The sequence below is a fragment of the Nycticebus coucang genome, chromosome 20 (genome assembly GCF_027406575.1).
Source record: "Nycticebus coucang isolate mNycCou1 chromosome 20, mNycCou1.pri, whole genome shotgun sequence".
NCBI classification, from domain to species: domain Eukaryota; kingdom Metazoa; phylum Chordata; class Mammalia; order Primates; family Lorisidae; genus Nycticebus; species Nycticebus coucang.
The window spans coordinates 58,288,186-58,300,253 of NC_069799.1; the positions used below are offsets into that span (position 1 = coordinate 58,288,186).

General features: G+C 43.8%; 1 protein-coding gene across 3 annotated transcripts in view; it reads left to right on the forward strand.

Annotated features, from left to right (window-relative positions):
- Positions 1-12,068, forward strand: part of FAM107B (family with sequence similarity 107 member B) — a 223,697-nt gene that overhangs the window by 164,489 nt on the left and 47,140 nt on the right. Inside the window, exon 1 of one of the 3 annotated variants that reach the window (XM_053572250.1) lies at positions 7,050-7,176. The exons of the other annotated variants lie outside the window; for them this stretch is intronic. The gene's annotated coding sequence lies outside the window, so the exon portion shown is untranslated. Of the gene's footprint in view, positions 1-7,049; positions 7,177-12,068 lie in introns of those variants that run through there. 3 annotated transcript variants of the gene reach the window in all.

Genomic DNA, 12,068 nt, shown 5'->3' on the forward strand with positions numbered 1-12,068 from the left:
GCTATGGAGGCTTTACCGTACATTGATCCCTTCTGTCACAGACAGGCCTTCCTTTTGTCACAGTGAGTTCCTTGCAACTGTACTCACTATAAAAAGGATCACAAAGTAAGTCAAGGATTTAAATGGTCATTGTCTCATAATGAGGAGTTGTGCTTTTGAGCATGTGCTTGTTATCACATAAATCATGGCTATGACCAATAAGTCATAAAGAAAAGATACAAAACCCAAAACCTAAAAGACTTTGAAATTGTAAATGATGGTGTGTCATCAGAGAGGGTTTGAGCTTGGAGAAGCCGTGGAAATGAAAAGATTATCCACTCAAGACTCTTCCTTTTGGGTGAATAAACCAACACTTAGATGTGTTAAATAGCTTGCCTCAGACCAACAGCCAATGATGGGGTTAGTGCTGGGACCAAAACCACAGTAATGACCATTAATATTTGAGTGTTTCTTATGCGCATGCTAAATGCTTTTAGCATGCATCGTTTTTTTTTTTTTTTTTTTTTTTTTTTGATCCTCCCCACAGCCTAGCGACGTAAGACCACAATGGGCTGTGTTTTCTGGGGAGGACACTGGGACACAGCACCATTCAGTAGCTTACTCAAGATCACATGGACTCACATACTTTCAGTGCAGAGAATACGCTCTTCCCGAGTCCCTGAAAGGGACTCCTTTCAGGCTCATTCATTTGTTCATTTGTGCCTTCTCTTTTATTATTATTACTTTTAAAACTTCATTATTCCTTATTAAAGGAATATGTTATTTCTCGGGGCTCATAAACATTGCCTTTCAAGGGCCTTTCATATACTCTTAAGATCTGTTTTTAAAAACCCACCAGCTCCAACTTACTTTGTAAATTGTGGTCAATGAAAATGCTGCACTAGCTGTGATAAAAGTTACTTAAGTAATTAGCAGTTTTGCTTGGCTTACAAGTGTTTGAAAGAGCTTTTGGGTGGTAGATGGTTCAGGACTCTTAAAAGATGTCTAGGTAGGTTTGAACTAACAGTTTTGATAAATGCCTCTTGCCAATCTAGAGCTTTAAGGATAATTCCTTTGATCGTTCATAAAATTAAAAAAAAAATCATTACTCATCCTTCAGATACTTGAAAACATCACCAAGGAATTGACTTTTGATGGGTCTGGAACCCTCACTGTCTCTTCTTGGGTGGCACCTTGGGCAGTCTCCAAGGCTGAGATTTCATAAAGATCAGGTGTAATTTTGGGAGGAAGTGTGTGAGGTGATGGGTGGGGAGAAGTGGGGTGAGAAGTCACCCTGTAGCCACAGGAGAGGACGTTTGATGTTGATCGGGTGTCAGCCTCTTTTGTTTTAAGGTGGTTTGGCACACTCTCCTTATTCTCTGCACTAACCGCTGAGAGCCCAGCATGGGTGCCCAGACCTGGCTACCTGGGTTAAGCCAGCACACAAGCAGGGAAGGAAGGGAGTCCTGATAAAGTCCCGAGACATGTCCACCTAGACCTGGTTTGTATTCTGATCCATTAGTGACTTTAAACAATTGGTGATAAAATAAGTACACTTGGCTTTGCAGTTATTCATACGTATGCCTGGAGTAGTTTTGTTTGTTTTGTGTTTAAATGCTTCTAAATTGTAATTCTTCATGAGCTTCCTGTTTCATACTTACAGCTAAAATATGTGATAATTGACTCTACCAAGACCAGCCCCCGCCTCCTTCCCCGCTCTTCATTTGTGCTAGAAACAAAACAGCTTGCACAAACCGTCTGGAACATGTTGCACGCATGTGCTTCTTGGTAGACCATAGCACATAGCTGACTAATTTCAAAAACTGGCTATTTATAGCCTCTTCAGAATCGTTGTCAGACATCAGGCGCGCTCTGTACTAATGAGATTAACATGGCTTTGTAAACGGAGGGGAATTATTTTTTAATTGTGGATGAGTCATTGAATAGTCTCTTTTAAATACACATCCCACCAGACCTCTAAAGTGTGTCACCCTAATAATCTGTCCTTGTTGTGGTTTTTGACAGTCCTTGTAGGATTGAATGAGGGATGAGGCCTTAGGGAGCACGAAACCTCTTAATTTGTAGGTGAAACTGCAGTCCGGGGCTGCTGAGCTCCCCAGAACACAAAGCCCCTTGGTACACATCTAGGACTCTTGCAGCCTCCCCTTGACACTCTCAACTTACCTACCCCATGCACTGGGCGCTTGCCACCACAAAAGATGAAAAACAAGGACAGGAAACAGCTTTCTCCTTCCTGGGATGATGGTGATGATTTTATTACAGAAAAAAAATAATGATGTTTAAAATTCTGACATCCTCTCTGGGAGGCCAAGGCGGGTAGATCGCCTGAACTCACAGGTTCAAGACCAGTCTGAACCAGAGTGAGACCTTGTCTCTAAAACCTAGCTGGGTGTTGTGGCAGGTGCCTGTAGTCCCAGCTACTCAGGAGGCTGCGGCAAGAGAATTGCTTGACCCAAAGAGTTTGAGGTTGCTGTGAGCTGTAACGCCATGGCACTCTACCGGGGGTGACAAAGTGAGACTCTGTCTCAAAGGAAAAAAAAAAAAAATTCTGTTATCCTAAAAGACTGTCTTTTTTTTTTTTTTTTGATGTGTTATTCATACTAATAGAAAGTCTTCAAAAGTCTTATAAACATCAGAAATAGTTATTTTTTTTGATGTGTTATTCATACTAATAGAAAGTCTTCAAAAGTCAGAAATAGTTTTTTTTTTGATGTGTTATTCATACTAATAGAAAGTCTTCAAAAGTCTTATAAACATCAGAAATAGTTATTCCTACCATTAACAAAAGCTGAGGTATTTATCTGGGTCTGAGAACTGTCTTTGCCAGCTGCTGTCTGCAGTCCATATTTCAACTCCTTGGACTAACCAACTTCTGGTGATCAGAAAAATGTACATGTGTGAGTTCTTTAAAAATAAATATGAGAGAATATAGTTCTGTAAACAAACACATGAGCATGAACATGAATTCCCTCTATGATAGGGGAAGGAGGTCTCTCACATTGCCATTACCCAGAGTCTTTTTCAGGTGTTTTGTTATCATTTATTATTACAGTTACGATATTGGTGTACCAGGAAGAAGGCCTGAGCAGCATGTTATATGTACTTTTCTTTTTTTTTTTTTTTTACCTCCTTGAGCTCAAGTTTTCTCATCCCTGCATGTTAGGCACTGTCCCTTCACGCAGGTGTTAACAGATGTTAATGTTCTTCTTGTGTGTATCCTCCAGCCCCCCCTGCCCCCTCCACCCTGCTAGGCCCCAGTTGGTGTCTTGATGTGATATCATATGTGACTGTACTCTCCCCCCATGGAGCGTGCCTATGCAGTTTCATTAGGACTTAATTAGAGTCTGCCCTAGGTTTGGGGTGAATGTCTGTTTCACCTGCACAGTCCTCACGAGCCTTCTGCACCTGCAGGGCCAGTGTTATAAGCAGCAGTAGAATGTAGACATGGGTCAGGAAGCTTGTGAGGCTCGAGGGTCCAGACTGAAGCTCGGGTCAATTGGAGAGTGGAGGGGAGACACTGGGCTCAAAGGTATGGATGGCTCTTAGGCAGCTTGGGTTGTTATGAGAAACACAATAGATGGGGGTGGCTTAAACAGCCAGTGTTTCTTTCTCAGTGTTCTGGAAGCTTGGAAGTTAAGGTGCTGGCAGATTCAGTGTCTAGTAGGTTAGGAGGGAGGCTCCTTCCTGATTTGCAAAAGGAGGCAGCTTCTGGCTGTATCCTCCTGTGATGGAGAGGTCATCTCTCTCCTGTCTATTCTTCTAAGGGCACTAATCCCATTTGTGAGGGCTGCATCCTTACGGATTAATTACCTTCCTAAAGCTCTAATTCCAGATGCCATCACGTTGGGCACTAGGACCCATGGAGTGGGGTGTGAGGGAGTGGACCAGGGTCCCATGTGCCCTCTTGGTGCTGTTTATAACTACTGTTGGGAAAGTGTTTCTTATTCCCTTTTGCTGTGAGTTCTCTACCTTTTGGGGAAGAGTTGATGTACTTAATGAATTTCCACACAAACTATTTTATTTGGGTATCATCAAATTATAAACTGTTTTGAGACTCCTTTATGGTGAAGTGGAAGGAAAGAGGCCGTGGGCTGGGGCCTGTGGGATGAGAAAGCATGGCCCTCATCCACACCTGACCTGGGACGTGCTCTTCCACCTTTGGGACGACTTTCCTCTGGTCACTTGCTAATGGCCTGCGTTTTTCCATATCTGATTGGGAACTCTGAGGACGGGGACTGTGACATCCTCATCTCTGTGTCCCCTGTAGGGTTCTGCATAGAACCAGTGCTTCTTCCTGGGTGCTGGCTGCCGCCCTGGGTCAGACACCGAGGAACCGATGGGATTCAGACCCCAAGGGTCCTTGTTTCTTTTTGTGTGCTGGGCTGGTTGTCATTAGGTCCTGTTGTGCTTGGTCACCTCGGGCAGTCTTTGTTTTGGCCTCAGGCTGTCTTGGTCTGGATCCCCAGGAGGAGCTGGGAGTTCCTGCTGAAACACAGTTCACTTCTGTGTCTGTATCACCCCAGTCCCCCATTTCCTAGGGACTTGCCTTGAAACACACACGAGAATGACAAGAACAAGTCCCTGCAGGGGGAGCGTCTTCTCCTACTTTGTATTGTGTCCCAGGCCCTGGATCTCAACAGCGGCCTTGAGATACTCAGGACAGTGTCCCCTCAGTGTGGGAATCCGGAAGATTCTTCTAGTGAGTACATGAAAGCCTTGCAGGTTTGCGAGGTGGTTTCTTTTCCCTCTGCCCCTCCAGCTTTCTGCCAGTGTGAACTTTTCCCCTTCCTGCGTAGTGGCGGGGCTTGGCATGTAAATGCCCAGGTTGGTTGGTCCAAGCCTTTTTCTTCTTCTGTCTCCACCCACCCTATCTTTATGACCTGGGTGGGGTGATGTGTCCGGCCACAACTTCCGTGACCCTGTTTTAAGAAAGGAAAACAAGTGGCGAGCAGAGCCACGTGCTCCTGGTCTCTCATGGGTGCCAGAATATATTCAAACGTAAAAGGAGGGCAGCCTCGGCGGGGGCGGGGTGTTTGCTCCAAGGAAGGTGAGCTTGTGTCCCTGGTGTGTGCTGGGCATTTGTGTCACTTGTCACTAATGAGCAGCACCCACTTCCCTCAGTATATTTAGCTGTGGGTCACACAGCTCTCCCTGCAGCGTCCTGACTCTAGAATCTTATAATGAGACACTGACTCCCTTATTAGCCAAGCGGAAAAGGATGTGCCCTTGCCTCTTCCTGGGTGACTTCTGCCAGAGGAAGAATTTTTCTCTTTCCTGTTTCTTTACATTGAGAAGTAAAATGATTTGCTCTGGGCTCTGGAATGAGATTGTTCAGGCCCCCCTCTGGGGTCTGCAGTTGACAGGCTTTCTGATGTCAGGCAAGTGAATTACCTGCCTGAGTTTCAGCTTTCTGATCAGCAAAATGGGGATAAGAATAGCACCTTCCTATGTTTTAGAGTAACAAAGAGTTTTACTGTAACAAAGTTTGTGCATTAGCAGGGGAGTGCGTGTAGCAAGTGCTTCATAAAATGTTAAGAAAAAGTGGGTGCGCTATTGGTGACTTACCCCTCGGTGATGCTCTGGTACTGGTTTTAGAGGTGTGGTTGTGGTTTATTCTCTCATCATGATCGGAGCGAATTGTTTGAGAACCATGTGTGCACTTATGGTGATGGCAAAGAACGATATTTGACATGGGAGTGTCCCAGAAAACCTAGCTCCCTTTAGTGACTCATGGCAAACGGGGAGATGATCATGTTCTTCACTGTTGGAGACGGGATATTACTCTTAGGTACTGTAACAGGGAGTATTAACTGTTGTCACAAAGACTGTGTCACTAGATGTCAAAATGGAGGCTATTAAACTGGGCAGGCATCTTGCACAGTTTTAAACAATAATGCTCAACTCCCCAGGGCTTGATTTTCTTTTCTTTTTTTTTTTTTTAGGGCTTGATTTTCAAATTAGTCCAAGGTGTAGACACTTGCAGGTGGTACCAGTCAGAATTAGACGTCCCCTGAGAACATCCTGATGGTTCGATGAGATTGTGGCCAGGACGGCCTTGGACATCTTTCAGGCCAGTTGATAACACTACATTTGTTCAGTGGCCTGCAAATTAAGACTTATATGGGCTGTGCCTTGAATCGTGGGAGTGAATGTGAGGCCCGGCTTGCTTAGCCACCTTTCTGACCTCGCCGCTGCTGCCCCACTAGCCTATTGGCTGTTTTTCCTGATTAGCCAAGCACAAGCTTGCCCGGGGCCTGGAAAGCTTGCTCTGTCCGGAAAGCTAACTGCTGAGGCCTCTGGGGCTATGCTGATGAGTACAGCCTACATCTCCCTCTTGCTCTGTTCTTTGTCCTCCTAACCCTGCACCAGCCCCACTGAAGGTCCCGTATACCCACTTGTGTCCCCTGTCTTCCTCCTCCCCTGGGCCTGCCATGGAATCGGTGTTTTGTATTGGGCGTGTCCAGCAGCAGAGACTCCCTTTAGTTCCTGCTGTAGTTTGCTGTAACTTCGGGTGTCCTTCCTTATAAGATGCTCCCCAGTCTTGCCAGAGTGACACAGAGCATGACCCCTTTGGGTCTGAATCACTGAGGACAACCGCATCATCTGTCTTCTCAGTAATCTGGCAGAAGGAAAAGATCTTGGTTAGGATTCTGGAGGCCAAGTGTGAGGATCCCCTCAGCATTTTCTTTCAACGAATTAAAATGGATTAGAGGTTGGTGGGAGGCTGTGCATAATCTTGTGCCTTTGGCCTTCATAGCAGTTTCTTTAAAACAGCCGTGTGTCCAGTGTGCTTTTATTTGTGCATAAATGAATAGAGAATGTTGTCCACATTGTTGCTCTTTGTTCTTTAAGTTTCCGTTTGGAAAGCTGCTTTTAGACTATCCTGCCATGATATTTTTTTCTTTCCCGTGAGAAGATGGATACTAGTTTTTTTTCTAATAATGAAAAAGTATATTGCTTTTGGGGGGTGGGGGCGCAGTCCTGGCTTCTAAGAAGCTAAAAACCGCATTTAATACTCAAATCTGGAAATTATATTGTCCCTAGGATGTAACACTTTTGCTGTTTCTTCTGTAAGGTGGCCTCAACTTTCTATTTATTTTATTTACCGGCTTTCATAGACGAGTTTTATTTGAAGGTACTCCCGATCTTCTTTGGAAAGAGCCAGGGAATGACAAGGTAATTTTATTCTCTCTCATCTCCTAGCATGTGGCCTTGAGTAGCTAACTTAGCTTTGAAATTCTGGTGCTTTTCAGAAAGAGGGACGGAGGGAGGAGGGTGGGGCCTTGGTGTGTGTCACACTTTATCTGGGCAAGACATGATTGCAAGAGGGACTTTACCTAACAATTGCAATCAGTGTAACCTGGCTTATTGTACCCTCAATGAATCCCCAACAATAATAAAAAAAAAAATTCTGGTGCTTTTGTGTGTTTTTACTTGGGTAATGGACTTTCTGTATTTACTTAGTAGAATTTCCATTTCTTTGGCTGGTAAGCCCATGGTAGCAATTTTACATGGTAGTTGGCAGCTAGGTGAAGAGGTGGGAAAACTTATAAATGATCAAAGTACGGTTTGGAGGTGAATCTCTCCTTAATGAAGTTTGCTGTCATTTACTTTATAGACGGGACCAGAAAGTGAACAATTTTGGCTCTCCCAGCAAGTCTGAGATGGATTCCTCTCCCACCCGAACCCACCCATGGAAGACATGTCATATTTATATACTTTATATATATATTTTATGAGGCTTCAGGGGCTCCCAATATTTAGGTCCATAGCCACTTAGGAAAAGCTTATTAAACAAAATGGTAATAACAACTTTGACTAGTGTTTTATTTCAATGGTGAGATTTGCGTTACTTTGCACTCGAAGGCTTTAAATTTGCCCTGTTTTAGGGAAACCAGATCACTTGGCTTCTGAATATTATGTCTACCGTGTCTTCAGTATTATTCTTTTTAAAGGACTTAAGTTTTTTTTTTTCTTCATTTACTAGCTTAGCACTTCCCATGTTCCAAGAATTCCATTAGTCCCTGGGATGTTTAACAAATGATGCTTGCTGGATCTGCTTTGGCGAAGATTACATTTTAATAAATTAGTTTTCAAAATTGGTATGTCAAATGGGTAACTATTTCAGAAGCAAATTAAGAAAACATCCTAGCAAATCAACTTATTATTTACCAACTTGAGCTTAATGCTTCATACAACGAGCGGGTTTTTTGTAGGCCTTTTGTCTCCAGGAGTTTTCTTGAGAGGCCTGTGCAAATTAATAGAACATGAGTGTGAGTTTTCTTCTTTATTATAATTTTGGTCAAGTCTTGAAGTGAATGCGTGAGCAAGGCTGTCATTTTTAGTCTGCATTTGAATGAAAACATTCTATTCTTTTTGGAGAGTCTGAGCAATCATTACTTGAGGTATTGATCAACCAAGGTGGAATTGAATTGCTGTGTTCTTTAATTTGTTTATGTCATTGTTACTTTCAACAGTGATGGTCTGATGTGCATTTTTCTCTTTAATCTCTTCTGAAATCATCCCGTTTTTCTCTCATTGAAGAAGAATTCCCGAGTAAATGATTCCTTCCTTTGACAAGGGCATACCTTGGGAGATTTTCTTGTGTTCTGTCTACGGGCAATACCTCCTAAATGAAGACTGTTGTTATTTACTTTGTAAACAAGACCAGATAGTGAACGATGTGGTGAGATCCTATCTCTGGGCAAGTTTGAGATGGATTTTTTTCCCCCAGTGAAGACTTGCTGTATTTATAAGTCAGTGCTATTCTTCCGGAATCTCCAAAGAGCTGTGTATCTGTGATAGGGAAGGAAATTATTCTAGGTTCCCCCCACCACTGTATTTCTAATGTTGGGAAAATTACTCAGAGAGGTTGGGCAAAGAAGGCACATGAGAAAAATTGGATTGAGGTTGTGGAAGTGGAATTGTATTAATTCCACTGGTATTTGTTAGACTCCTAATGAAGGACCCAGCATCCTGGACACAAATCAGGACCCAGGCTTATTTATCCTAAGGGAATTTACATATCATTAGGGAGGTGAGCTTGATCCTGGAGTTAACAGAAATGTTAAGACAAAGAAGTCCCTCATCCTGCTTAGAAGCAGGATGTTACTTTTGAGAAGTTGTTAACATTTTTTTTTTTTTTTTTGTAGAGACAGAGTCTCACTTTATGGCCCTCGGTAGAGTGCCGTGGCCTCACACGGCTCACAGCAACCTCCAACTCATGGGCTTAAGCGATTCTCTTGCCTCAGCCTCCCAAGTAGCTGGGACTACAGGCGCCCGCCACAACGCCCAGCTATTTTTTGGTTGCAGTTTGTTTGGCTGGGGCCGGGTTTGAACCCGCCACCCTCGGTATATGGGGCCGGTGCCTTACCGACTGAGCCACAGGCGCCGCCCTACCATTTTGTTTAATGAGCTTTCCTAATGGGCTCTGGATCTAAAGGTTGAGAGCTCGTGAAGCCTTAAGCATTAAGATAGGCCATGGCGTTAGCACTCAGCATTCAGTTCAGCCACTCGTGGGTGTTGGTGACAGAAGCTTTAATAAAACTTATTTTAACTCAGTGTATTTCCTGGTCTGCTGCAGTCACAAAAGCATTTACTCTCCAAAAATGTTTGTTTTAGAGAAGAAAATGGCTTTAATATTGGGGAGGTGTGTGGATGATAAGTATTTTTATACACATTTGAGGTTAAAAAGCTTAGCCAGGATCACCAATGTGGATGTGTTTTGTCGTGTTATAAGGAGAGGTGTGTAGATTTAAGTAGAAAGGGCTTGGCACTTGGGGAAACTGGACCCAAGATTAGGGTAAAAGAACAAGCCCTCTCCCACCATTCTCAGAACTTAAATCTAAAGACCAAGGGCAGCCACGGTTATTTATTTATTTATTTTAGAGACAGAGTCTCACTCTGTGCCCTGGGTAGAGTGCTGTGGCGTCACAGCTCACAGCAACCTCAAACTCCTGGGCTCAAGCAATCCTCCTGTCTCAGCCTTTCAAGTAGCTGGGACTACAGGCGCTTGTCACAACAGCTGGCTAATTTTTCTATTTTTAGCAGAGATGGGGTCTCACGCTTGCTCAGGCTGGTCTCAAACTCCTGGGCTCCATCCGTCCACACACCTCGGCCCCCCAGAGTGCTGGGATTATAGGTATGAGGCACCACGCCCAGCCACTTCAGCTCTTCTCAACTAGGTTTTCCTAATGTTCTCAACATGTCTATTAGCAATGCACGGATGTCTTTCTGTGTCATGATAGGAAGTATGTTTCTTCTTAGCACTTGTCAGAAAAGTTCAGAAACCACACCCTAAAGGTCCTGTAGACATTGGGCTTCCCCGGGCCCCCTTGCTGGGTGTGCCCCTCTGTGGTGTGTGGTGTCCCCTGGTGCCCAGGCTGTCACTGTGCCAAGTTTGTGTGCCTCTCGAATGAAAAGCTGCCTAACAGGTGATACCTAGCATAGGAAAGTGCGAATTACTTAAAGTAGAGATTTAAAAAAATAGATCACCCACTTCATTCAGTGCCAGAAGCCCAAGCCCTTTCATGCTTTGGATTCATGCAAATAACTTAGTTTTATGAGCTACTTAACTCAAAGGTCACCAAAGTCAGTGCTTTTATTAAAGGTCAGCATGAAAAGACCATGTTATAAGGAATGTCCTATTTCTTTTCCTAGAGTTCTCAGATGGGGTCCAGTCGAGTGTATCCGGTTGCTTACCAGCTGTGCCCAATTATACACACATTAGGAGGAGAGTCCATCATCTTTTTGCAGAATTAATAGGACGGTGTGCGGCTTGTGTTGGAGGTGAACATGCATTGGGGAAATGTGTGCTAAAATGTTATTAAAGAATTGTAATATTTGATTTCCTACACCTCATGCTGACTAAGAATGTAATTTCCTAATTCCTTCTCTATGAGTTGACTAAAATGTGCTAATAATCTGTGAGCTATCCATATGCACAGTTTTTTCCTAGTTCTTCTGTCTTGGCCAGTTTTGCTCTATTGGCTACAAACAGTAGCGTCTGGCTCCCTAGTCTGATTAGCTGCCGAGAGCTGGGCCACTGTGATCGTCTGCACCTGTGTGGTTCTCAGCTGAGCGATGGGGCTGACCCACCATTGGGAGGAGCTAAGGATGGGAACTCCCCAGTGGAGGTGGGAGCAGTTTCCCAAGTGATGTGGGTCCCAATCTGCAAAATGTCTTAATGAAAATCCTCCTTACAAATGAATAGGTTAAAGCAGCAACAACAAAAACATAGCTTACTTCTAAGATACTGGATAAATTATGCCTCCCATGCATATGTAATTTTAGTGGCTCCTGGTACAGAATTTAGAGAGTAACAGTTCATACTTAGACATTTAGTTGGGAATAACTGTGTTAGGATGCTTGTTATCCATTTATTAAATACTAACTAAAGATTTGGGGAAGGGTTTTACATATTTAGTAGCGTGTGTGTGTGTGTTTTGCTAAACCCTGTTCTCAGTGAATTGATTGGGTTTTTTTTGACCTTTTTTTTTTTTTTGCAGTTTTCGGCTGGGGCTGGGTTTGAACCCACCACCTCTGGCATATGGGGCTGGCGCCCTACTCCTTAAGCCACAAGCGCCACCCTTTTTTTACATTTTTTATAAGCCAAGAGTGGAGCCAAACTGTTCTTGTATGTACCAGGTGTTGTAAAAGTGTCACGAGCTACCCAGTGTTTCCATGTCATGGGGCAAGAAGACTATGAAAGAAGGGTAAACAGATAAAGTCTTGGGACTGGTCTTTTTGAAAAAACTATTATTATACCTATCCATAGTGATCACCTAGAAGGAATCCAAGTGAACCAAACGTGAGCCAGTCTGCAGGGTTTATGGACAGTTGTTAGTTCATTCTGCGCTGCTATGTCAGAATTCCATAGACTGGGTATTTTGGAAAGAAAGTAAGTCCAAGGTCGGGGGCTTGCATCTGAAAAGGGCTTTCTTGCTGTGTCATCTTAAGTTGCAAGGTGGGAGGGCAAGAGAGGAAGGGGGCTGAGCACGTCCTTTTTACCAGGAACCCACCCCTGGGATAACTAACCCACTCCCACTATAATGACATCAGCCCCTCCT